Source organism: Lepidochelys olivacea (assembly GCF_965140295.1).
Source record: "Lepidochelys olivacea isolate rLepOli2 genome assembly, chromosome: 5".
In the NCBI taxonomy this organism is placed as follows: Eukaryota; Metazoa; Chordata; order Testudines; family Cheloniidae; genus Lepidochelys; species Lepidochelys olivacea.
In genome coordinates, this window is record NC_140415.1 from 544200 (window position 1) to 570803 (window position 26604).

At 50.2% G+C, this 26604-nt stretch overlaps 1 protein-coding gene across 2 annotated transcripts in view; it reads right to left on the reverse strand.

Annotated features, from left to right (window-relative positions):
• Nucleotides 1–26604, reverse strand: part of TLN1 (talin 1) — a 134400-nt gene that overhangs the window by 89958 nt on the left and 17838 nt on the right. The window contains exon 1 of one of the 2 annotated variants that reach the window (XM_084629454.1): nucleotides 8247–8266. The exons of the other annotated variant lie outside the window; for it this stretch is intronic. The gene's annotated coding sequence lies outside the window, so the exon portion shown is untranslated. Of the gene's footprint in view, nucleotides 1–8246; nucleotides 8267–26604 lie in introns of those variants that run through there. 2 annotated transcript variants of the gene reach the window in all.

A 26604-nucleotide genomic window follows, 5' to 3' on the forward strand; every position in this document is an offset into this window, starting at 1 on the left:
TCTCAGGGGTTTCTCAAAGGTCTCCCCATGACACCCATCTGTGCTAAGGAGTCACCAACAAGAGGTGTTGTGGCCTCACCCATTCCCTGGAGCACGTGCAGCATGCAGCCACATCTCCCAGAAAGGGGGGACCCGGAGAGAGAGGAAAACCCTGTCTGCTCAGAGATGGGATGGGAGGGAAGGGAGTGATAAGAGAGCTGGTGAACAGGGCGCCCTACCTACCCTCTCTGCTAACATGGGAACAAGGGGTCAGTCACCAAAACTAAACAAAGAGGTGAATTTAAAACTGAGCAAGGAAAATTATTTTTATACAGTGCATAGTTTACCTGTGGAACTCTCTGCCACAAGAGCTCATTGAGCCAAGAGAACGAGAACAGCCAGTTACATTCAGTAGGATCAAAATAATGAGCTGCAACTCCTCCTAACTCAAGGTATGAGGCACCCCTAATGGCTGGGTTAGAGGGACACTTCCTCACATGCTGTATTATTCCACAGTTGTTCCAATTCAGCCCTGGGGGGAAGGGATGGGATACAGGGAGCTTCCCCTCTAAGGCACTGGTCTGACCCCTCTCAGAGCAGCCAGCAGCTTGGCATGAGAGTTAGAGGCAGCACCCAGCAGTGGGGAAAGCCAAGGAGTTGAGGAATTCACGGTTCCAAGTCTCCGAGCCAGAGGAGAGCTACTAATGGCAACATGAGAGTTAGAAAAGGGGGAACATCTTGGGTGTGAAAAGGAAGCACAGATACCTCAGGTCTCCTCACGGCCCCTCCACCAGAGAACCCCCCCCCCCCCCCACACACACACACACTCCATTCTCCTAACACACACATCCAGATCCTGGGAGCTACCCTCAACCCCCCCCCTCCCCAAATCCTGGGGAGACGCCCAGTGCTCCTGCCTCTGCCGCAGGACATCGCACAGGGTTCAGCTACATTGTGTAGCTTCATTGTGTAGCACGAAAGCTTATGCTCTAATAAATTGGTTAGTCTCTAAGGTGCCACAAGTACTCCTTTTCTTTTTGCGAATACAGACTAACACAGCTGTTACTCTGAAACCTGTCATTGTGTGTGTTGACATGGATGCTGCCTCCTCCCCGCCCTGTCCATCGTGACCGTGTTAACTTCCTCACAGGCCAGGCACTTCCCCAGAGGCAGCAGCTGCCCAGAGCCAGACTCCCTCCTGGGGCTCAGCCCAGGCCATGGGGCTCACCCAGCTAACTCCGCTCCGTTAGAAGGGTCTGTGTTTCTCCCTGCTAGGGTGGGGAATCAGACCCAGGCGCTGTATCCGGGGCGGGGCGGGGGGGGAGGGGGGAGCAGGCAGCCAGGGGCAGCGGTATTGTGGGCAGGGCGGGAGGACACACAGGGGCTGTGAGAGCGAGGAGGGAGCAGCAAGGGAGCAGGCGGGTCAGAGAGCGTGTGAGGGGCTGAAGGGAGGGCGATTTGGGCCTGGCTTGGGGCAGGAAGGGCAGCCCAGCCAGGCCCCATCTCCAGTAGATGCAGACCCAGTGACTATATCATTCATGGGGGGCAGACGAGACGGGAATGAAGCACCCTGGGGATTCCATAGGCTGTCCCAGAAGCTATGGGGCCATACAGAGGCTACTCAACCTGCAGGAGCCATCAGGGCAGAAAGGTAACTCCCTCAAGAGCCTCCCCCACTGGTGGTGAAAAAGCCCTGTGGCTAAACTGTCCTCTCCTGCCAGAGACCCCACCAGGGTGACCATCATTAGAGGCTGCTGGGAGATGCAACACTGGGTGCAAGCCTCTACCCATCATGGGAAGAGGGGTGTCCACCAGTGTCACTGAGCCAGGCTCTGTCCTAGACTTGAGGCCTCTAGACCCTGCCAGGGCTGCTTCACCCCCACTTCCTTAGTGGGGAGCTTGAGCACAAATTGTGAGCTCAGCCCCAGAGACCCCTCCCAGCCGCCACACAGGGTGTCAAGTTCACCAGGCCCAAACCAGCCAGAAAGAAGTAGGGAAGACAGAGCTGCCACCCAGGGCAGCAGTTGGCAGGACTACAGCACCCTCTTACTCCCAAGCCGCTGGGGGAGCTAAGCTCCTCCGCAGGGCAGAGCCCCCAGGCCTCAGCAGCACCCCTCACCTCTGGAGAGTAGGAGTCAGGGAGGTTTTTCAAGGCATGCAGCTGGTGACAGTAAGACTTGCCGAGACCACTCCCGCGACACACCTGTGTACCTGCCACCCTCAGTAACCCGCAGACCTAGGAGTCCGCATCCCACCCTGCTCACCTCTCCTTAGCCGCAGTCAGGCTCGCCAGCCCTAGCTGCAAGGAGCTCGCTGAATCAGTGTGGAGGAAGCTGCAGGCCCCCGTGGTTTGCGAGCAGCCTGCACAGGCACTGAGCAGTGTCAACCGCCTGCAAACAAACCCTACCCCCCTCCACTCTGATATGAAGCTGCTGATTTCCTGCCACAAGCAGATGTTGAATTCTGGGTAAGTTCCAGCTCTTCTGAGCGCGACATACTCCCTGCAAGCAACCGTCTGCATTAGCAGGTGAGAGGAGCTGCGGCTCAAACCTCCCACACTGGGGGTTTATTGAGGGCCAGACAGTGGGGATGAGGTGAAACATGGTACCCTGCCCACAAACAGCACCCTGCAGCCACCCAGGGCACATTTGCTCACAGGGAGGTGGGTCTCCCTCCTGCAGACATGAACACCTGGTTCCGTCTGACGGCTGATGGTTTAACACGCAACAGTGAAAGGTATTCTAGGGTATTAAATGACTGCCCATCATAGTACCTGAGCACTGGCCTCTGCAGACACAGCCAGGATTCCTGCCCCAAAGAGCTCACGGCACAAAGGAGGGGATGGGGCAGAGCGTAGTGACGGCCTGGGCCTGGCAGATCGACGGCTCTGCAAAGGCTTTGCACAGGAACTCCACTCTGCCCAGCCGAGTACATACTGAGGCAAAAGCCAAGTGGTCACTCTGCTGCTACAGTGCAGGTGTCAAAGGCGCAGCATGCCAGGGCCATCGTGGGAACCATAACAGCGGCATTTCCTGACTTCTGCGCAGCTCGGGTCTCAGCTTCCTTCACCAAATGGGAGGCGTGGGGGGATGGGGGGACTCAGTGCCCATGCTCAGACACACCGGTATGATCACTGTGCGTGCTGCACCCATCCAGCCTGAGCTGATCTCCACAGCAAGGGGCGCTCAGTCCCCAAGGCAGCGAGGGCAGCATCCGGGAGAAGTCTGCAGGCAGGGACTGTGTCCCTGTGTACGTACAGCATCTAGCACAATGGGACACTGGGCACGACAGCAACTGTAGTAAACAGGACTGAGAACAGATCTCCGAGCCACACCGACAGCTCCTTGTACTCACAACAGCTCGACAGCACCCCCTCTCGCCCCAAGGGGCACTCTGCCCTATGCAGGGCTCACTCTCCCCACCTCTGGTGTGGGACGCAACAGACGCAGCCAGAAAACCTCTCTCATGGGGGCACCTGGGGAGGGGATGGATAAACCAGTTCTGCAGAATTTGGGATTTCGTGAAAGTTTGTTTCTAGCTTTCCAGCGCGACTTTGCAGGGGTTAGGGCTGTGAGGCCACAGGCGGGCAGCCCTGCATCTTGGCGCTCCCTAAGCGGCTGAGAGGGTTTGGTTTCTCAGCTTCTGCCACACAGAGTTCCAGGGCTACCAGGGAGCTCTCAGCAGTGCTGGAGTCATTCGTGGGGGACCAGCCAAAAGGCGGCGGGGCTGAGTAGCAGAGCTGCCATCAGGAGGCAGAGGGGCAGAACCTTTCTTCTCCCTGCAGCAAGAGTATGACAAGGGAGCTTTAAATGCTCCAGGCCCCAGCTAGCCAGAGGCGGACTTGGATAGTGGAGCCCTCTGAGGAATGGCAAGGCGGTGCTCGATAGGATCCTCATGCCTTGTCTGCAGGAACAGCCTAAGAGAACACAGTCCCCAGCATGCAACGCTTCCTTGGAGTCCCAGATGCAGGACACGTTGCACACTGGGACTTGTAGTCTCCATGGAAGTGGTCCCCAAACATTTGAGGATCACACCCCTCCTTACCCCTGTCGGCCACCCCCGGGAGCCAGGGCCAGGGCTACAGGCTCAGGGGGTGGGGGGAAGAGGGACACAGACAGAGGTAAGGGGGCCACAGCTGGGGCTGCAGCTGGAGGGAGTCTGGGGCTGTGAGCAGAGCTGCACTGAGGCTGGGGACGGGGCCAGGCTGGGAGCTGGAGATGCAGCTGGGGGAAGGGAGGGCCTGGGTGGCACTCCCTCTCTACCCCCCCATGGGGGCTGGCCTGGGCCCCGCCACACACTCCTCCACACACCCCTAGAGGGGTGCGTCCCACAGTTTGGGGACCTCTGCTCCATGGTTGTGCAGCTATTACAGTCAAGGGCAGCTGCCAGAAGCTCCCTTGCACACAAATTACGTGTAGTTCTGGGCTCCGGGAGAGTTGGCCGTACTGGGCAGAGTCAACCAGGGGCTGCATGGGGGAAATGCTGCATTTCTGGTGTCCTGGGCACATGGGGACCATAACATACCCACCCACCCTCTGCCCACAACCAGGAAACTCAGGAGCATGAAAAACTCTAGAAACTCCCTGACAATAGATTTCTACATCCCACATACTTCAGCACACAACTTCCAGTCCCTACCACATCATCCACTGCTCCCTCTGAGAGCCACCCAGCCACAGTCCTATTGCAATTCCCAGCCAGCCTGCCCTGCCGCCCACTGAGCTGCACAGCCTCCTGTAATCCCATAGCCCTGCTGTAAACCCGACCCCCAGCCTTCTCTCCCTCTGCCCCGAGCTGCATGGCCCCCCTGTAATCCCACAGCCACGATGTAAGCCCCTAACCCCCAGCCTTCCCTCTCTCTCTTCCCTGAGCTGCACAGCCCCCCTGTAATCCCACAGCCCTGCTGTAAGCCTGACCCCCAGCCTTCCCTCCCTCTGCCCCGAGCTGCACAGCCCCCCTGTAATCCCACAGCCATGATGTAAGCCCCTAACCCCCAGCCTTCCCTCTCTCTCTGCCCTGAGCTACACAGCCCCCCTGTAATCCCACAGCCCTGCTGTACGCCCGACGCCTAGCCTTCCCTCTCTCTCTGCCCCGAGCTGCAGAGCCCCCCTGTAATCCCACAGCCCTGCTGTAAGCCCGACCACCAGCCTTCCCTCCCTCTGCCCTGAGCTGCACAACCCCCTGTAACCAAATCTCTCTATTCCTCAGCAGAAGGAGAGCGCCTCTCTAGCCACACTCCAAAGAGCACTACAGGCCCTTTGGTGCAAACACTGCTCTGGCCCCCGGACAGCAGTGCTGTCAGTCTCAGGCAGGTTTGGGTTATTTATTCGCAAACCCCTTCCCAAGCGGCACCTTGCTCAGGGGGAGCGGTCTGTTGTGCATGCAAGCTGAGCGGAGCAGACTCCAGACAGGTCTACGCTGCAATCGGAGATGTGACTGCACCACGTGTAGACAGACCTGAGCTAAAGCAGTGAAGCCACAGCAGTCCAGGTACACTGTGGGCCAGCTGCCCAAGTACGTACCCAGGGCCCTGGGTGGCCTTGTACAGCCTGCACCTGAGCCCGTGCTGCCACAGCAAGGCGGGCACAGCCCAGAGAACAGTGGGACTCTCTACACATGGGAGTAATGGATACTGCTGCCTCTCATCCCACCTGCTGGAGTACTACTGGGTGGAGCACAGACCAACCACACAGCAAGTGCCACAGGACAGGAAGTAAAGGAGAACCCTGTACCCAAATCAGACTTCCATGGGATTTGGGGAGACAAAATGGAATCACACCAGCTGGGATCAGACCAGGACGTTCGGGGTAGTGATTCCTATTCCCAGGGCAAGACCACGAGATCTGGACCGGGACTTCAGCCAGCTCCTCCAGCAGAAGCCTATCTGGTGCTGTACCAACTACACCCACACCACTCCTTGCGACACCTGATCTGAGCTGCTGGTCTCCCTTCTAGATACTGCCATGCGCTCACCTGCTTAGCTTAAATGGCAGGGCACTAACCCTAGTGACACTCCGACACCCCTGCAGAGAGCAGCGGCTTCCTCCCACTCCTCACACAGGTATCCCTAGCTAACCCAGTTCCCAGGAGAGCAGCCAGAGCCTTTTGGGCCACGATGCACAGGGGGAACGTGCTCCGCATTACTGCTCACACTTATAGTCAAAGATCAGCTCAAACCATTGTAAGCCATGTCTCATCAAAGAGCGATGAGGAAAAGTCATGCCTGACCCTGGGGGAAGGAGGACAGCCCTGCACTATGGAGCTTCCTACCACCAGGTCAGGGATGGGCACTGCTGACAAAAGGAGCCAGGGAATCAAACCCCAAACGCAGTATAGCCCCATCTCCACAGGTCATACCTGCCCTAACAGATACCCGAGGGTCCATGGGTAAGCTTTGGTAATGCTGCCCAGTCCATCAGTCTCAGAGGTGAATGCTCTACATTTGGTCAGTGAGCCCCACCCTCTGGAGAACCAGGTCTCCTCCCAGACTCAGACTTGTAAGGGACCCCACAGTGTCCAAGGAGCACTGGTGCTTCTAACAGGCTGCCTCTGAGAAAGAAGCACAAAGCAAGTTGCCGAGCACCACTTGCTGACTGGCAAGGAGCAGCCAGAGGCAGAACGTGCCCCAGTCTGGAGCAACAGGAGTTTCAGAGCTTGAAAGAGAAAAAAAAAGAGCAATGTCACTTCCAATTTATACCATGTCCAACGTGCTACAGTGAGCCTGAATCCTGCAAAAACAGCACAAAGCTAGCGCCCAGCACCTCTGCTGGGACCGGATGGAACACAGGGCCCCTCTTTCCTCCCTCCCCAGTTAGTTACTAGGTGTAAGCCCTGGCCCTGCTTTCTTCCACAGAGGCACCTGCACAAGTCACTCCTGCTGTGACCTCCACAAGAAGCCAGCCAGCCAGCCAACACCCCATTAAAATCATCAGTTTAACCACCTTACTATGTATTCTGTATGCTAGGAAAGCATCCAGACGTGCCCATGGTGCTGGGCGCTACACAGACTCACAGTGAGAGACTGTCTCTGCCCCCACAGAGCTCACAAGCCACTGAAGAGACCAGACAGAGGAAACAGTGGCACGGCCAGGGGCTGGTCTCTGCCCCAGGCCCCACAGTAGGAAAGCTGGAAGGAGAGCCCAAGTCTCCTCACTTCCAGGACAGTGCCCTTCCCCCTGGACCATGCTGCCTTTTAAGAACCATCACCGTCCCCAGTGCTCACTATGCTCGTGTAGGAGTCCACCCCCTTTACTCTCATCCTTGCCCTGTTTGTCACACCCATTTGTATTGTCTTTCTGTTTAGACAGGTTTCAAAGTAACAGCCGTGTTAGTCTGTATTTGCAAAAAGAAAAGGAGTACTTGTGGCACCTTAGAGACTAATCAATTTATTAAATTTACTAAATTGGTTAGTTTCTAAGGTGCCACAAGTACTCCTTTTCTTTCTGTTTAGACAGAGCTCCCTGGATGCACAGTTCCTGGAACGACTGGGCCTGATCCTGATCAAGGCCTCTGGCTGCTGCTAGATACAAACCCTGCCAGTGAGCAGAGCTGCCGCTCCGCATTTCACCGTCTCCGTAGCCCTTGCTCACGTCACCCAGAAAGCCAGAGAGAACAGGAGTGAGTCCAATGGCCTGCAGGCCTTAGAGACGTGACCCTCTGTGTTCCTGCTCAAGCCTCCTCCTGATCCTCCCTGACAGGCATGTGTGAACCCTCAGCTGGTGTTTCAGTGTCAGATGCTCTTGCACCCCAATCCCACAGGCCAGGTATTGCCTCTGTTGAAGAAGCGCTGCCCGGGACCCAAGGTCTCTGGGGCTGCAGCAAGGTGCCTCTCCCTCTGTCCCCACCCACTCTCCTGTCTTGCCTAAAACCAATGAAGCTACATGCAAAATACTGCTGTTAACGTCGCACTAACAGTGAAGCTGGGAATGGCAAAAATGAAGGTTGCCACAGCAATGATCAGCTCCCAGGCACTGGGCCTGGAGCTTCTGACATCCCTGGTCAGAGCTGTGCTGGGAGATGTTACACCAGTCTGGCTACCCCAAGCAGCGGCATCTGGTCTAACCACCACCCCACAGAAAGGTCCCTCCTCTCCTAACAGGGCCATGGCATGGATAGGAGCTCAGAGAAAACCTAACAGGAAGAGATTAAAAACCCATCCCAGGCACCCTGGCCCCCAGCTTGTCACAGCAACACCCAGCCCCACAGCAAGGAGCCCCGTATCAGTAACCCACGCTATAATATATGGGGTGGAAGACACCCTGGCTTACCCTCTGTGCCATGGAGGATGGGCTGCGTGCTTAGAGGCCCAGTCACTGCCCCAGGCCAGGCCCTTGAAGTCCCAGATGTTCATTTCGCTCCTGGGAGCGGAATCCTGGCCAGACAGTGGAACTCTCAGCCAGGACCAAGGCCTGCAAGCCCCAGGGCAACAGCAACGAAACACCCCTGCCCAGAGCGAGCCCCAGAGGGGAGGAGTAGAATCTGGGCCAATTTCAGCAGCTGGCACTGACTGGGCAGTAAAGTCAGGAACAGCCCGAGCAGAGAGGAGGAAGGTGAGGAAGGTGAGGGGGCCAGGCAGAGAGGGGGCTAAGGCTGGGGAGGGTTAGGATTAGGGTCTGGAGCAGCAGATCACACTCCCCCATATGATCATGGTCAGAGGATTCCCTTCCGCTTTGGTTTCCAGGGGACCCCATAGCTGAGACACACACCCAGGGGTGGGGCTCTGAGCAGCTCTCTCCTCTCCTGCCCTCCCACATGGAGCCATTCCAGCTGCATTCCTGAGCACTGCAGCAATGTTTCTGGGACAGCCTTGCTCGGAGGCCCAGGGCTCCCCATGGCTCTGCATTGGCTCACAGCAGGTCTGACGAGGCAGGAACCCTAGTCCAGAGGAATGTCAGCTGGGAGGGGGAGAGAAATACACAGGGAGTGTGCGCACGCATCCCTTCCCAAACCACAAACTCGGCCAGCCCTCCACACACCCTGCTGCAGCATCTCCCCCACCACAGCACTCCCCCATACCCCTCCCCACACCCACACACACCCTGCAGCACTCCTCCCAAACCCCTCCCCACACCACCCTCACCCGGCAGCTTCTCCCCCCACCACAGCACTCTCTCATACCCCTCCCCACAACCAGGGCCAGCTCCAGGCACCAGTGAACCAAGCAGGTGCCTGGGGCGGCCATTATAAAGGGGTGGCAGGACGGCGGGCTCTGGAGCAGCAATCCATCCTCGGAGGTGGTGGCAGGAATTCGGCAGCCGCTCCATCACAGTGTGTTTCACGCTCGGCGGCAATTCGGCAGTGGGGACACGACTCTTCTTTGGTCGCACCATCAATCCGCCTCCCCGTTCAGTGGCAAGGTTTGTTTGTTTTTTTGGCCGCTTGGGGCAGCAAAAACACTGGAGCCAGCCCTGCTCACAACCACACATACCTTGTAGCATCTCCCCCAAACCCCTCCCCACAACCACACAACCTGCTGCAGGATCTCCCCACGCTGCAGGACTCACCCGTACCCCTCCCCACACTCCCATATATCCTGTAGCATCTCCCCCCACTGCAGCACTCCTCCCAAACCCCTTCCTACATCCCATTGCACCCCCACAACCACACAAACCCTATTGCAGCATCTCCCCCAACTGCAGGACTCACCCATACTCCTCCCCACACCCCATAGCACCCCCGCAGTGCAGCACTCATACATACCTCCCCACACCCCACAGCACTCCTCCCAAACCCCTTCCCACATCCCATAGCACACACCCTGCATCATCTCCCCCCACCGCTGCATTCCTCCCAAACCCCTCGCCACACCCCATAGCACCCCCACAACCACACACCCTGCATCATCTCCCCCCACCGCAGCACTCCCTCATACCCCCTCCCAAATCACACTCCCCGCCCCTCCACACCCCAGCACTCCCCCATATACCCTCCCAAATCACTCCCCTGCCCCTATATATATATACACATACACACACACACCCTGCAGCATTCCCCCCTCATACCCCTCCCTGAATCATAGAAGATTAGGGTTGGAAGGGACCTCAGGAGGTCATCTAGTCCAACCCCCTGCTCAAAGCAGGGCCGATCCCCAACTAAATCATCCCAGCCAGGGCTTTGTCAAGCCTGACCTTAAAAACCTTTAAGGAGGAGATTCCACCCCCTCCCTAGGTAACCCATTCCAGTGCTTCACCACCCTCCTAGAGAAATAATGTTTCCTAATATCCAACCTAGACCTCCCCTACTGCAACTTGAGACCATTACTCCTTGTTCTGTCATCTGCCTCCACGGAGAACAGCCGAGCTCCATCCCCTTTTGAACCCCCCTTCAGGTAGCTGAAGGCTGCTATCAAATCCCCCCTCCCTCTTCTCTTCTGCGGACTAAATAATCCCAGTTCCCTCAGCCGCCCCTCATAAATCATGTGCCCCAGCCCTCTCATAATTTTTGTTGCCCTCCGCTGGACTCTCTCCAATTTGTCCACATCCCTTCTATAGTGGAGGGACCTAAACTGGACGCACTACTACATGTGTGGCCTCACCAGTGCCGAATCACACTTCCCTGGCCCTCCACACACACCCCACAGCACCCACCCAGGCTCCATCCTCAAATCACACAACCCTGCCCCAGACTGAGACTTTAAGACCAAAAGAGATCATCATGATCATGTAATTTGACCTCTTGCACATTACAGGTCACAGAAACTCACCCACCCAACTCCTGCATAGGCCCAGAACCTCTGGCTCAGTTACTGAAGTGCTCAAAATTTGATTTAAAGGCTTCAAGTTCAGGAGAGTCCACCATTTAATGTAGTGAAATCCAGCAAGTGTCCTGTGCCCTATGCTGCAGAGGAAGGCGAAACCCCCCCAGGGACTCTGACAATGTGATCTGGGGCTAAATTCTTTCCTGACACCAAATGTGGAGATTTGTTAAACTCTGAGCATGTGGGCAAGTCCCACCAGCCAGACACCTGGGGAAGAATTCTCTGGAGTAACTCAGAGCCCTCCCCATCTAGTGTCCCATCTCTGGCTGTTGGAGATATTTTCTAACAGCAGTTGCAGCTGGGCCATATTCCATGTAGGCAATCTCATCATACCGTTCCCTCCATAAACCTAGCTTGATAAGTCTTAAAACAAGTTAGGTCTTTTGCCCAAACTACTTGCCTTGGGAGGCTGTCCCAGAACAGCACTCCCATGAGGGTTAGAAACCTTTATCTAATTTCATGCCTAAACTTATTGATGGCCAGTTTATACCAATTTGTTCTTGTGTTAACACTGGCTCTTAACTCGTCTCCCTCACTGTTTATCCTCCTGATGTAATTATAGAGAACAATTGTATTTCCCATAGCCTTCGTTTGGTTAGGCTAATCAAGCCAAGATCCTTAAGTCTCCTCTCGTAAGGTAGGTTCTCCATTCCTTGGATCATCCTAGTATCCCTTCTCTGCACTTGTTCCAGTTTGAATTCAACTTTCTTAAACATGGGAGACCAGAACTGCACACAGTATTCCAGATGAGGTCTCCCCAGTGCCTTGTATAACGGTACCGACACCTCCTTATCTCTACTGGAATACCTTGACTGATGCATTAGCCTTTTTCACAGTCACATCACACTGGCAGCTTAGAGTCATCCTATGATCAATCAATACACCCAAATCTTTCTCCTCTGTCGCTATCAACTGATAGCTCCCCAGCATATAGCCAAAAAATTTTGTTAGTCCCTATGTGCATGACCTTGCACTTTACACTATTAATTTCATTCCATTTCTATTACTCCACTTTTCAGTCATCCAAATCTTCTTGTATGGTATTCCGGTTCTCCTCATTATTGGCAATACCTCCCAACTTTGTGTCATCCGCAAATTCTATTAGCACACTCCCACTTTTGTGCCAAGGTCATTAAGGAAAAATGTTAGATAAGATTTTTCCTAAGGCCAATCCTTGACGAACTTCACTAGTAACCTCCCTCCAACATGACACATTGTAGTCTCCCCTTTAACCACCTTTTGATTCTCAAATTTATCTCTATCTTCTCCAATTTAACTGATCAACATGGGAAATTATTAGATCTACTGCATTTCCTTTGTTTAGAAAATTGGTTACACAGATCTGGCAATCTGCCTTTTGTAAACCCACATTGTATTTTATCCCTATTATTCACGTCAATGTTCTTAACAGTTCTCTCTTTCAAAATTTGTTCCAAGACCTTGGATACAACTGAGGTCAAATTAACAGGCCTGTACTTTACTCAATTAGTTTTCCCCCCTCCTTTCTGAAATATAAGTACTATATTTACAATTCTTCAGTCATAAGGTATGAGCCCCAAGTTTACGGACTCATTCAAAATCCTTGCTATTGGGCTTGCAGTTTCATGTGCCAGTTCCCTTTAATATTCTTGAATGGAGATTATCGATCCCTCTGATTTGGACCCAATTAAGCTGTTTGAGTTTGGCTTCCACCTTGGATGTGATCATTTCTACTTCCATATCCTTGTTCCCATTACCCATCCTGCCACTGCCCCCAAGCTCCTCAATACCCTTAATGAAAACTGAGATGAAATATTCATTTATGTGTGGGCCATTAGATTATCTCTAATTTCCACTCCATGCGCTGTGTTTAGTAGTCCCACTTCTTTCCTTGTTTTCACAGAAGTGTGACCAGAAGGGACCTCAAGGTCACCTAGTCCAGTCCCCTGCACTTAAGGCAGGACTACGTAATAACTAGATCATTCCTGACAGGTGTTTGTCTAACCCAGTAGTTCTCAAACTTATATTGGTGACCCCTTTCACATAGCAAGCCTCCGAGTGCAACCCCCCTTATAAATATATTTAAGTGTTTTTAATTTAGCACCATTATAAATGCTGGAAACAAAGCGGGCTTTGTGGGGTGGAGGCTGATAGCTCGTGATCTTCCATGTAATAACCTTGCGACCCGAGGGGTCCCGACCCCAGTTTGAGAACCCCTGGGGTAACCTGTTCTTAAAAACCTCCAGTGATGGAGATTCCACAACCTTCCTAGGCAATTTGTTCCAGTGCTTAACCACCCTGACAGTTAGGAAGTTTTTCCTAATGTCCAACCTAAACCGCCCTTGCTGCAATTTAAGCCCATTGCTTCTTGTCCTATCCTCAGATGTTAACAATTTTTCTCCCTCTTTCTTGTAACAACCCTTTATGTACTTGAAAGCTGTTATGTCTCTTCCCCCCCATCCCGCCTTCTCTTCTCCTCTTTATTTATTTACTGTAGGTTTCAATTTCCTTTCAAAAGTCCAACTCTGCTTGGCTTGTGGCAGTTCTCACTGTTTCTGACCTCCAAGAGGTAGCTTTCCTTGATGATCTAGTCCTTCTTTCATTCCTTGTAGAATCATAGAATATCAGGGTTGGAAGGGACCCCAGAAGGTCATCTAGTCCAACCCCCTGCTCAAAGCAGGACCAATTCCCAGTTAAATCATCCCAGCCAGGGCTTTGTCAAGCCTGACCTTAAAAACCTCTAAGGAAGGAGATTCTACTACCTCCCTAGGTAACGCATTCCAGGGTTTCACCACCCTCTTAGTGAAAAAGTTTTTCCTAATATCCAATCTAAACCTCCCCCACTGCAACTTGAGACCATTACTCCTCGTTCTGTCATCTGCTACCATTGAGAACAGTCTAGAGCCATCCTCTTTGGAACCCCCTTTCAGGTAGTTGAAAGCAGCTATCAAATCCCCCCTCATTCTTCTCTTCTGCAGGCTAAACAATCCCAGCTCCCTCAGCCTCTCCTCATAAGTCATGTGTTCCAGTCCCCTAATCATTTTTGTTGCCCTTCGCTGGACTCTCTCCAATTTATCCACATCCTTCTTGAAGTGTGGGGCCCAAAACTGGACACAGTACTCCAGATGAGGCCTCACCAATGTTGAATAGAGGGGAACGATCACGTCCCTCGATCTGCTCGCTATGCCCCTACTTATACATCCCAAAATGCCATTGGCCTTCTTGGCAACAAGGGCACACTGCTGACTCATATCCAGCTTCTTGTCCACTGTCACCCCTAGGTCCTTGTAGGCTTGCTCTAAATAACTTATTGGAAATGCTTGTTCATCTAGTTTGGTCTGCAACTTTCCCTTACAAATTTTTTCCCCTTGCTCAGAATGCAGGTTTCAGAGAGCTTCTGCAACTTTGACTTAAAGCAATTCCAAGCCTCCTCCACATTCAGATCCTTGAGTTCTTCAGTCCCGTCCACTTCCCTAACTCCCTTAATTTTTTAAAGTTTCCCCTTCTGGAATCAAGGGCCCTAGTTGCAGAGCTATCTGTTTATCCTTTCATTTAGTTTAAAAGTGAATTGACTCATGATCACTTAAACCAAGGCTGTCCTCTACAACCAGTTCTGTGAAGTTCTCGCTACTTACCAATACTGAATCTAAAATAGCTTCGCCTCTTGTTGGTTTGGTGACTATCTGGTGACGAAATCTATCTGCTCTCACATCCAGAAATATCTTGGCCTTACCATTATTGTCCTCCAATCTATATCTGGGAAATTAGAGTCTCCTATAATCACACAATTCCCAGTAGTATTTATTTCATTAACCATATAAAAGATCTCTATCCATATCCAAATCAGATCCCGGGGGTCTGCAGCTAAATTCCCTCTAAGATGTGGGGCCACACAGCTGCCTATTAAGCCCCGTCCCAGCGGGGAGAGGAGTTGCTGTGGCCAGGAGAGAGGAGTCCCTCCCTCGGCCCAGCCCCGCCGAGGCACCTCTCCCCTGGCCCCGAGCTGCTATGGCGAGAGGGGGCTGGAGAGAGTCCTCTCTCCCCACCACCGCCCGGGGGCAGCCTGCACCCCAAACCCCTCATCCCCGGCCCCACCCCAGAGCCATCATCCCCCAACAACCCAACCCCCACTCTGCCCTAGCCCTAAGCCCCCTCCCACACACTCAACCCCTTGGCCCCACCTTCACCACATGAATTTTGTTATGTGCACCCATATGGAGGTGATGTGTCACACCTCACGTCCATATGGGTGCACATAACAAAATTCATTCCCACGTGGATGTAAAAAATTAGAGGGAACACTGATCTGTAGCAGACTCCAAGCACTATCCCAGTGGAGCCTTTGTTACCTTTCTTCCCCAAAGCAAATTTGACCAAACGGATTCTGTTTTATCCATTCCAGCACTTCTAATTTCTTTAGTCTACTTAGTCTATATACAATGCTACTCCACTTCTGAACAGCACATGCTCTTCAATAGCCTGTATTCCAGTCATGACTACTGTTCCACCATTTATCATTATAATATCTGGTTTCACTTCCTGCACCAGTAGTTCCTCCATTTTGATACCCAGGTTCCTTGCACTGTACAGACACCTTAGTTGTTTCTGCTTGGCTTCAACTAAGATATCTGTACTGTGGCACCCCCATGCCGTCCCCCCCCACTCCTGCCACACACCCCCATATGCATACATCCTCTGAAGCAAGTAATGCACATTGGAAAACATGACCGATGCATGACTAGAAAGGGTTAAACATCCTGCAAAATAAATAACCCACAGAAGGCATGTGGGGAGTTAATGTTTGTGTATTTACATGTCAACAGTCCCTGTCTACAATTCATTTAAATGATATCATAATACAGCATAAACACGGGATATCTCGGTACTCATCTCTCTTTGAAATGTACTGTGAATGGTGAAGGAAAACACAAATGGCCTTATGTTAATTCATATAGCTAAGTATCAGTGATGGACCTCCTGCAAAGTTATCCTAATTACCCCCCCCCTTCCCCCAGGAAATCCCAGCTTGTCAAAGAAGACATGAAATTGTATAAAAGATCCTTGGGGTCCCGATTCTGCCATCTCAGATCTGCTTAGGCTTCATCAGGGGACATTTGAGTCACAAGACTGAGGTCCCAGTTATGCTGGTACGCCCTGAATATGAGATTTGGACATTGGACTATGACTTATGAACTGAATTCTAAAAACTCTTTGCAACTACAAAGCTCACCATCTTTGCTATGAATCTGAACCTCAATGAATTGAACTCATGTCTGTCTGTATATTGATCTTTTAAGCATACTCTCATTTTTTAATAAATTTTAGTTTAGTTAAAAGTGTAGCGTGTATTTGAGTAAGATCTGAAACATTCATTAACCTGGGAAGTAAAGTGTCTGATCCTTTTGGATTGGTAGAATCTGTTCTTTTTATATGATGAAATAAGATTTACAGAAATTTTCATATTTGACGTGGGTACCTGGATTGGGGCCTGAATCATAGAATATCAGGGTTGGAAGGGACCTCAGGAGGTCATCTAGTCCAACCCCCTGCTCAAAAGCAGGACCCATACCCAATTAAATCATCCCAGCCAGGGCTTTGTCAAGCCTGACCTTAAAAACTTCTAAGGAAGGAGATTCTACCACCTCCCTAGGCAACGCATTCCAGTGTTTCACCACCCTCCTAGTGAAAAAGTTTTTCCTAATATCCAACCTAAACCTCCCCCACTGCAACTTGAGACCATTACTCCTTGTCCTGTCCTCTTCCACCACTGAGAATAGTCTAGAACCATCCTCTCTGGAACTACCTCTCAGGTAGTTGAAAGCAGCTATCAAATCCCCCCTCATTCTTCTCTTCAGCAGACTAAACAATCCCAGTTCCCTCAGCCTCTCCTCATAAGTCATGTGTTCCAGACCCCTAATCATTTTTGTTGCCCTTCGCTGGACTCTCTCCAATTTATCCACATCCTTCTTGTGGTGTGGGGCCCAAAACTGGACACAGTACTCCAGATGAGGCCTCACCAATGTTGAATAGAGGGGGACGATCACGTCCCTCGATCTGCTCGCTATGCCCCTACTTATACATCCCAAAATGCCATTGGCCTTCTTGGCAACAAGGGCACACTGCTGACTCATATCCAGCTTCTCGTCCACTGTCACCCCTAGGTCCTTTTCCGCAGAACTGCTGCCTAGCCATTCGGTCCCTAGTCTGTAGCTGTGCATTGGGTTGTTCCCAATGCACAGCTGGATCACTTTAAGGGAACTGTGTTGTTTGGACTTCTGAGTAACCAGTAAGGTAATAAAGAAGCTGTTTCATGCTGGTTTGGTGAATCTAAGTATTGGAATAGCCACCAGCTTTTTGGGGATTGTCTGCCCCGTTCTTTGCAGTTCACCCTAATTGAGTGATCACAGCTGGCTCCCCACTAGGACCCCAGTCACAGTGGCAGGTTAATTGGGTTTTTGGGTCAGAACCACACACTTATCAAAATTAAATTTTGATATTGGAGAGTTTAAGGGTTAAAAATCAGTTACAGTGAGTGACCCATGATCAAGATCCTGACAGAAAAAGCCTGGAAGAATTGTGCTCACAGAGGGGTTTGTCTTAAGAAAAAGGCCCCAGGGGAGGAAGCTGACCCAGTGAAAATGCTTGCAGTGAGAAACCAGCGGCTAGAACTTGAACAAAAGCAAAAAATAGCTGATTTGGAAGGAGAAGCTGCTGAAAGAGAATGCCTGTGTTTTGAACAAGAACAACGAATGGTATATATTCGATTGCAGAAACTAGAAGCTAAGGCAAAAGTGGACAGACTTGAGCTCCAACTCAAGAGAATAAAGGAAAAAACAGCTCCTCTCAACAGCAAAGATGGGGATAGAAGCTATCCAGTTGTCACAATGTTGGTATGTTGTTCGACTCTAAGCCAGAGGTGAGCAAACTACAGCCTGCGGGCCACGGGAGCTTTGGGCCAGGGAGGCTAGCCCCCGGCCCCTCCCCTGCTGTCCCCCCGCCCCCACAGCCTCAGCTCACTGCATTGCCAGCGCTCTGGGCAGCGTCCTGTCACTCTGAGCGGCATGGTAAGGGGGCGGGGAGTGAGGTGGGTTGGATATGGGGCAGGGGGTCCCGGTGGGCAGTGAGCGGTTGAACGGGGCAGAGGCTTGGGGTGGGGGGCAAGCGATCAGGGGACGGGGAACGGTGGGGGTTGGATAGGCATGGGAGTCCCAGGGGGCCTGTCAGGGGGTGGGGGTGTGGATAGGGGTCAGGGCAATTAGTCAGGGGACAGGGAGCAGGGGGGTTGGATAGGGGGTGGGATCCGGGAGGGGGTAGTCAGGGAACAAGAAGCGGGGGGGGGGGGGTTGGATGGCTCGGGGCAGTCACTGAACAAGAAGCAGGAGAGGGGGAAATGGGGGCAGGGGCCAGGCTGTTTGGGGAGCACAGCCTTGCCTACCCAGCCCTCCATACAGTTTCGCAACCCCGATGTGGCCCTCAGGCCAAAAAGTTTGCCCACCCCTGCTCTAAGCAGTTGTCTGTGTGTAACCAAAAACTTACCCCAACACTGCCACCTTTTATGTAAATGCTTCGACCGTGAGCTTGGGTGACGGTAACCCCATAACTTGTGCAGAGAATGTAAAAAGTCAACGGTAAAAGCTGTTTAGGGCAAATTACAGCTTCTAACATCACTCTGGTTAAAGCAGATCTTGTCAAAGAGGAAGATTATTTACCAAATCAGAGTGTGAACATTATAATCCTCTGAGTTTACGGTAAGTGTGCCTTTAGCCAGAATCCATCTTGAATGGAATGGTGTTAAACATGAAGTTATAGCTGGTCATCACCATCATTTTGCTTTAGCAAAGCTTTTGACACGGTCTCCCACAGTATTCTTGTCACCAAGTTAAGGAAGTATGGGCTGGATGAATGCACTATAAGGTGGATAGAAAGCTGGCTAGATTGTCGGGCTCAACGGGTAGTGATCAATGGCTCCATGTCTAGTTGGCAGCCGGTATCAAGTGGAGTGCCCCAAAGGTCGGTCCTGGGGCCGGTTTTGTTCAATATCTTCATAAATGATCTGGAGGATGGTGTGGATTGCACTCTCAGCAAATTTGCGGATGATACTAAACTGGGAGGAGTAGTAGATACGCTGGAGGGAAGGGATAGGATACAGAAGGACCTAGACAAATTGGAGGATTGGGCCAAAAGAAATCTGATGAGGTTCAATAAGGATAAGTGCAGGGTCCTGCACTTAGGACGGAAGAACCCAATGCACAGCTACAGACTAGGGACCGAATGGCTAGGCAGCAGTTCTGCGGAAAAGGACCTAGGGGTGACAGTGGACGAGAAGCTGGATATGAGTCAGCAGTGTGCCCTTGTTGCCAAGAAGGCTAATGGCATTTTGGGATGTATAAGTAGGGGCATAGCGAGCAGATCGAGGGACGTGATCGTCCCCCTCTATTCGACATTGGTGAGGCCTCATCTGGAGTACTGTGTCCAGTTTTGGGCCCCACACTACAAGAAGGATGTGGATAAATTGGAGAGAGTCCAGCGAAGGGCAACAAAAATGATTAGGGGTCTGGAACACATGACTTATGAGGAGAGGCTGAGGGAGCTGGGATTGTTTAGCCTGCAGAAGAGAAGAATGAGGGGGGATTTGATAGCTGCTTTCAACTACCTGAAAGGGGGTTCCAAAGAGGATGGCTCTAGACTGTTCTCAATGGTAGCAGATGACAGAACGAGGAGTAATGGTCTCAAGTTGCAGTGTGGGAGGTTTAGATTGGATATTAGGGAAAACTTTTTCACTAAGAGGGTGGTGAAACACTGGAATGCGTTACCTAGGGAGGTGGTAGAATCTCCTTCCTTAGAGGTTTTTAAGGTCAGGCTTGACAAAGCCCTGGCTGGGATGATTTAACTGGGAATTGATCCTGCTTCAAGCAGGGGGTTGGACTAGATGACCTTCTGGGGTCCCTTTCAACCCTGATATTCTATGATTCTATGATCATCAATCATGTTCCTATTACGTCTCTGGCGTTTAGGGCAGCGACAAAGCTCCTCCACTCCTGTCTGTTTCTGGCGAGTCTTTCAGTGGTTCCCCAGCTGTGCCCCAGGTTTTCAGCTCAGCTTCCACAGGTCTTCACCACGTTGCTTTCGGGTGGCCTCGTTTTCGCTTGCCTTCAGGTGTCCAATCTTATTGCTACTCTGGTGATGGAATCAGTTTGTACCCGAAGCACACGACCGATCCATCTCCAGCACCTCCTGGCAATGATGGTGCTCAGATCCTCTTGGCTGCACTGTGTCATTAGATCTTGCTTTGAGATTATTCTGGGCCAAAAGATATGGAGGATTTTTCTAAGGCAGGTTGTAGGGAATGACGACAGTTTGGACAGGTCCTTCTTCCTCATTCCCCAGCATTCTGCACTCTAAAGTAGTGTTGGAAGTACGCAGCTCTGATAAATCTTGAGTTTGGTTTGGTGTTGTATTTTGAGGATTTCCAGACTGTATTTAAGTCTGGAAGGTGTTTCTGGCTTTATTGATTCTGTTCCGGATCATAGAATCATAGAATATCAGGGTTGGAAGGGACCTCAGGAGGTCATCTAGTCCAACCCCCTGCTCAAAGCAGGACCAATCCCCAACTAAATCACCCCAGCCAGGGCTTTGTCAAGCCTGACATTAAAAACCTCTAAGGAAGGAGATTCCACCACCTCCCTAGGTAACCCCTTCCAGTGTTTCACCACCCTCCTAGTGAAAAAGTTTTTCCTAATATCCAACCTAAACCTTCCCCACTGCAACTTGGGACCATTACCCCTTGTTCTGTCATCTTCTACCACTGAGAATAGTCTAGAACCATCCTCTTTGGAACCCCCTCTCAGGTAGTTGAAAGCAGCTATCAAATCCCCCCTCATTCTTCTCTTCCGCAACTAAACAATCCCAGTTCCCTCAGCGTTTCCTCTTAAGTCATGTGTTCCAGTCCCCTAATCATTTTTGTTGCCCTCTGCTGGACGTTTTCCAATTTTTCCACATCCTTCTTGTAGCGTGGAGCCCAAAACTGGACACAATACTCCAGATGAGGCCTCACCCATGTTGAATAGAGGGGAACAATCACGTCCCTTGATCTGCTGGCAATGCCCCTACTTATACACCCCAAAATGCCATTGGCCTTCTTGGCAACAAGGGCACACTGTTGACTCCTATCCAGCTTCTCGTCCACTGTCACCCCTAGGTCCTTCTCTGCAGAACTGCTGCCAAGCCATTCGGTCCCTAGTCTGTAGCAGTGCATTGGATTCTTCCATCCTAAGTGCAGGACTCTGCACTTGTCCTTGTTGAACCTCATCAGATTTCTTTTGGCCCAATCCACTAATTTGTCTAGGTCACTCTGTATGCTATCCCTACCCTCCAGCGTATCTACCTCTCCTCCCAGTTTAGTGCCATCTGCAAACTTGCTGAGGGTGCAATCCACACCATCCTCCAGATCATTTATGAAGATACTGAACAAAACCAGCCCCAGGACCGACCCTTGGGGCACTATGCTGGATACTGGCTGCCAACTAGCCATGGAGCCATTGATCACTACCTGACGATCTAGCCAGCTTTCTGTCCACCTTATAGTCCATTCATCCAAACCATACTACTTTAACTTGCTGGCAAGAATACTGTGGGAGACGTGTCAAAAGCTTTGCTAAAGTCCAGGAGTAACATGTTGACTGCTTTCCCCTCACCCACAGAGGGAGTTATGTTGTTATAGAAGGCAATTAGATTAGTCAGGCACGACTTGCCCTTGGTGAATCCATGCCAACTGTTCCTGATCAATTTCCTCTCCTCTAAGTGCTTCAGAACTGATTCCTTGAGGACCTGCTCCGTGATTTTTCCAGGGACTGAGGTGAGGCTGACTGGCCTGTAGCTCCCTGGATCCTCCTCCTCCCCTTTTTAAAAGATGGGCACTACATTAGCAGTTTGTCTGCTCTCACAAGGTGTTTGACCTCCTTGTGTGCCTTGCTGTACTGCTTGTGGTATCTGTCCTTTAGCTTCTAGGATTGTCTCTCTAAAACCTTTTTCTTCAGGGCTCTTCTGGTTTCTATGGCCTTCCAGGTGCTGGGTGTAATCCACTCCTTCCTTCTCTTCTGCCTGTAACCGAGACAGGCGTCACTGCTCTGTTTATAATTTGCTGTTACTTTGTCCCACTTCTTGTTGATCTCCTCATCTGCATTCCCCTCCTCTCCATCAAGGTTTGCAAGTGCTTGAAACCTGTTATTTAACTGCAGAACGAAGGCTTTCTGTATTTCAGGGACTTTAGCTTGTCAGTATCCTAATGTCTATGTCCCTTGTTTGGTGGACCCACACTTCCCAGTTTTAGGTTGATGGAGGCTGTCACAAGATGGTGGTCGCTGCCAACATCTGCACCCCTTCTCACTTTCACATCTGTCAGTGAGCATCACCATTTGCCGTGGATGATATGGTCAATCCGGTTCTTATCTCTGTCACTTGGAGAACACCATGTCAGCTTATGAATGTTCAAATAGGGTTCTGCCAATGACTAGGTCATTCATATTACAGAAATCAACAAGCCTTTCTCCATTTTCATTCATAGTGCCACACCCATATCTTCCCATTGCTCTGTCATTGTTTGTGTTGTCCTAACCGACCTCAGCATTCAGGTCTCCCATGATGCTAGTTAGGTCGTGGCACGGTACTCTCTCTAACTCCACCTGTAGTGTAAGGTAGAATTTGTCCTTTATGTCTTCATCACCATCATTTGTCAGAGCAACACACTAAATCAGGGTTATGTTTCCCTTTCAGTCTAAATGGAACTGAATGGAAATCCATCAGCAGCAGACCTATAGATGTGCCAGACATATAGATGGTGTAAGGAAGTTATTGCCTAAGGATCTTTTGATTGGGGATGATATTAAAGCTTTGTTCAGTCAGGTTGACATAAGTCAGTCACAGGAAAGAAATAATCCTGAACCTGTGTCTACTAGGGGCAAAGATTTGCCAATGGAGGGTTTCTCCAAATGTCTGTATGAGGAAGATAGCTGTTTATCTGTGCAAAGAAGCAGTGCATATGTGGAAGAAATTTCTGAGTGTCCATCTGGTATCTCAGAAGTGAATCTGGCATTAGATAAGGCTCAGGGAAATGTTTCTCTAGAGCAAATTAAAGTTGGTGATCAGGTTAAAGCCCTAACTGAGGAAGGAAGAGGTACAGTCTTGGTGAGTGATGGATTGTTGGCAAGTAAAGTTTGTGAAAGTAAGCCTGAAAAAGGTAGAAATGATTTGTTTAAAGCAGCTCAGTATAATAAGACTATCTGAAAGAAACAGCTGTTTGTCTGTTAAAGGGAAAAGTTTCTCCAGCTCTTTTCTGTCTGTAAAGCAGATAGAAGCAGCCTGTCAGCCTATGATGGTTGAAAATTTATCAGCTGATCCAGAGTTGATTATGGATACAACTAAAGCCCAGGAAAGAAATGGTCCTACATTTGTCTCCGCTAGGGATGATGATACTGTAACTAGGTTGCATCCAGTTAATGGCATAAATAGCCCCCAAGAGACCAAGTGATTCTGGTGCTTCCATTTTGCCTGTTGCTTGTGTGTTGCTGGGTGAATATATGACAACCTCGAATGATCAGGGTGATGATATAGCCAGGGCACAAGGAAAGCATGAAGGTGATTTAACTAGGTTACCCACTGACAGTGTGGAAACTTGTAACAAGGAAGAGAATGTTTCTAATCTTTTGACTATGAAGTCTAGCAGTTAACCTGAAAGGGGGTTGTGTGAAAATCCTCCTGATGGGCCAGAGGTGATTCTAGATGTAAGTGAAACTCAGACAAATCACCAAACTCCTTCTGTTGTGCCAAATTCGGTTCTGGACATAAATAAAGCTCAGAAAGAATCAGTTGCAGTGCATGATATTGCAGAAGGAAGGAATTTCTGGGTGAAGTCCTTGACGTCTGTGAAAAGGAATTGTTTCCATTGACTCTTCATGGGCCATGGTGGATAGTAAACAGTCTCTCTTCTGAGGAACGTGTGTTGGTGCCTAATGGCCAAAGTCTTTCAAATGTGTATGGATCCACTGGCCTTGCTTCAGAAAGACCCAGTGTGGATAACTTTGAAAAGATTTCAGAGGAAATAAAAGAAAAGGAGTACTTGTGGCACCTTAGAGACTAACCAATTTATTTGAGCATAAGCTTTCGTGAGCTACAGCTCACTTCATCGGATGCATACTGTGGAAAGTATAGAAGATCTTTTTATACACACAAAGCATGAAAAAATGGATGTTTACCACTACAAAAGGTTTTCTCTCCCCCCACCCCACTGTCCTGCTGGTGATAGCTTATCTAAAGCTATCACTCTCCTTACAATGTGTATGATAATCAAGGTGAGCCATTTCCAGCACAAATCCAGGGTTTAACAAGAACGTCGGGGGTGGGGGGGGAGGAGGAAAAAACAAGGGGAAATAGGTTACCTTGCATAATGACTTAGCCACTCCCAGTCTCTATTCAAGCCTAAATTAATTGTATCCAATTTGCAAATTAATTCCAATTCAACAGTCTCTCGTTGGAGTCTGGCTTTGAAGTTTTTTTGTTGTAATATCGCAACTTTCATGTCTGTAATCGCGTGACCAGAGAGATTGAAGTGTTCTCCGAATGGTTTATGAAGGTTATAATTATTGACATCTGATTTGTGTCCATTTATTCTTTTACGTAGAGACTGTCCAGTTTGACCAATGTACATGGCAGAGGGGCATTGCTGACACATGATGGCATATATCACATTGGTGGATGTGGAGGTGAACGAGCCTCTGATAGTGTGGCTGATGTGATTAGGCCCTGTGATGGTGTCCCCTGAATAGGTATGTGGGCACAGTTGGCAACGGGCTTTGTTGCAAGGATAGGTTCCTGGGTTAGTGGTTCTGTTGTGTGGTATGTAGTTGCTGGTGAGTATTTGCTTCAGGTTGGGGGGCTGTCTGTAGGCAAGGACTGGCCTGTCTCCCAAGATTTGTGAGAGTGTTGGGTCGTCCTTCAGGATAGGTTGTAGATCCTTAATAATGTGTTGGAGGGTTTTTAGTTGGGGGCTGAAGGTGACGGCTAGTGGCGTTCTGTTATTTTCTTTGTTAGGCCTGTCCTGTAGTAGGTGACTTCTGGGAACTCTTCTGGCTCTATCAATCTGTTTCTTCATTTCCGCAGGTGGGTATTGTAGTTGTAAGAATGCTTAATAGAGATCTTGTAGGTGTTTGTCTCTGTCTGAGGGGTTGGAGCAAATGCGGTTGTATCGCAGAGCTTGGCTGTAGACGATGGATCGTGTGGTGTGGTCAGGGTGAAAGCTGGAGGCATGTAGGTAGGAATAGCGGTCAGTAGGTTTCCGGTATAGGGTGGTGTTTATGTGACCATCGTTTATTAGCACTGTAGTGTCCAGGAAGTGGATCTCTTGTGTGGACTGGACCAGGCTGAGGTTGATGGTGGGATGGAAATTGTTGAAATCATGGTGGAATTCCTCAAGGGCTTCTTTTCCATGGGTCCAGATGATGAAGATGTCATCAATATAGCGCAAGTAGAGTAGGGGCGTTAGGGGACGAGAGCTGAGGAAGCGTTGTTCTAAGTCAGCCATAAAAATGTTGACATACTGTGGGGCCATGCGGGTACCCATAGCAGTGCCGCTGATTTGAAGGTATACATTGTCCCCAAATGTAAAATAGTTATGGGTAAGGACAAAGTTCAGCCACCAGGTTAGCCGTGACATTAATCGGGGATAGTGTTCTTGATGGCTTGTAGTCCATCTTTGTGTGGAATGTTGGTGTAGAGGGCTTCTACATCCATAGTGGCCAGGATGGTGTCATCAGGAAGATCACCAATGGATTGTAGTTTCCTCTGGAAGTCGGTGGTGTCTCGAAACAGCCCTATAAGCTTAACCAGCTTGTTGGGGAGACAATGTTGTTGGAACATGAATGTCTCCATGTTGATTCTTTAAGTAAGTAGTCTGTGTTATCTCCTACCCAAAAAAAGGTTCATAAACACTATAGGAACCATTGTAGAACATTAGAGGACAAAAGCCTTTGTTGATTGCTGCTCCTCCTCCCTCAACCCAGGAAGAGGAGGCAAGTAATTGAATTCCTCCCAACAGCTGAGTTTGCAACTGGAAGCAGAAAGGGGGGGAAGGCATAAAAAGCTCTAACAAGAAGGAACCGTATCTTTTATGCTGCTTGGATCCTGAGGGGCCTGGATTACTAAACACAAGCAAAAGATCCCCAGTGCTTCGTCTGGATTAGCCCTACAGGACATACAGAGCTAATTTATCACAGAAGATTCTATGACTTTTTGAAACTTAAGATTGAAACTCATTTGTGCATATCTATATCTACCTGCGTTAACCTTGTAAATAACTAGGAAAAGGGAACGAGAGTTAATAGAGCTTGGAGATAGTTTACTATAGGGTTGGCTACAAGTGTGGTCTTTGGTGCAATTGACCTGGGATACGTGACTGATGCTTTAGGACCAGGAGTAACTCCTGATCCTAAATTGTGCTTTTTATTGTGATTTTTGTATTATTATTGTGATTTTTGGTGTAAGGGAAAGTCTGTCACACAAGAAAGCTCGCCCAGGTAACAAGTTAGATTGGAGGACTCAAGATTGGATGACTTTTCTAAAATACGTGCTCTAGGAATTATTTGGGGGAAGCTCTCTGGCGTATGTTATGCATGAGGTCAGACTAGATCATCACAATGGTCTCTTTTGGCCAAGGAATGTATGAATCACACAGAGCCTACACACCCAAGTCTAATTTCAGAGCTGGCCATAAACCTCCCTTCCAGCCCACTTCCTGATGCCCAGCTGAGCAGCCACATGAGAACAGTCACTTCCAAGTTGAGGTCAGAGAAGGCCATGTGTTTAACGCCTATTCCTCTTCAGTCTTCATTAAAAAGGCT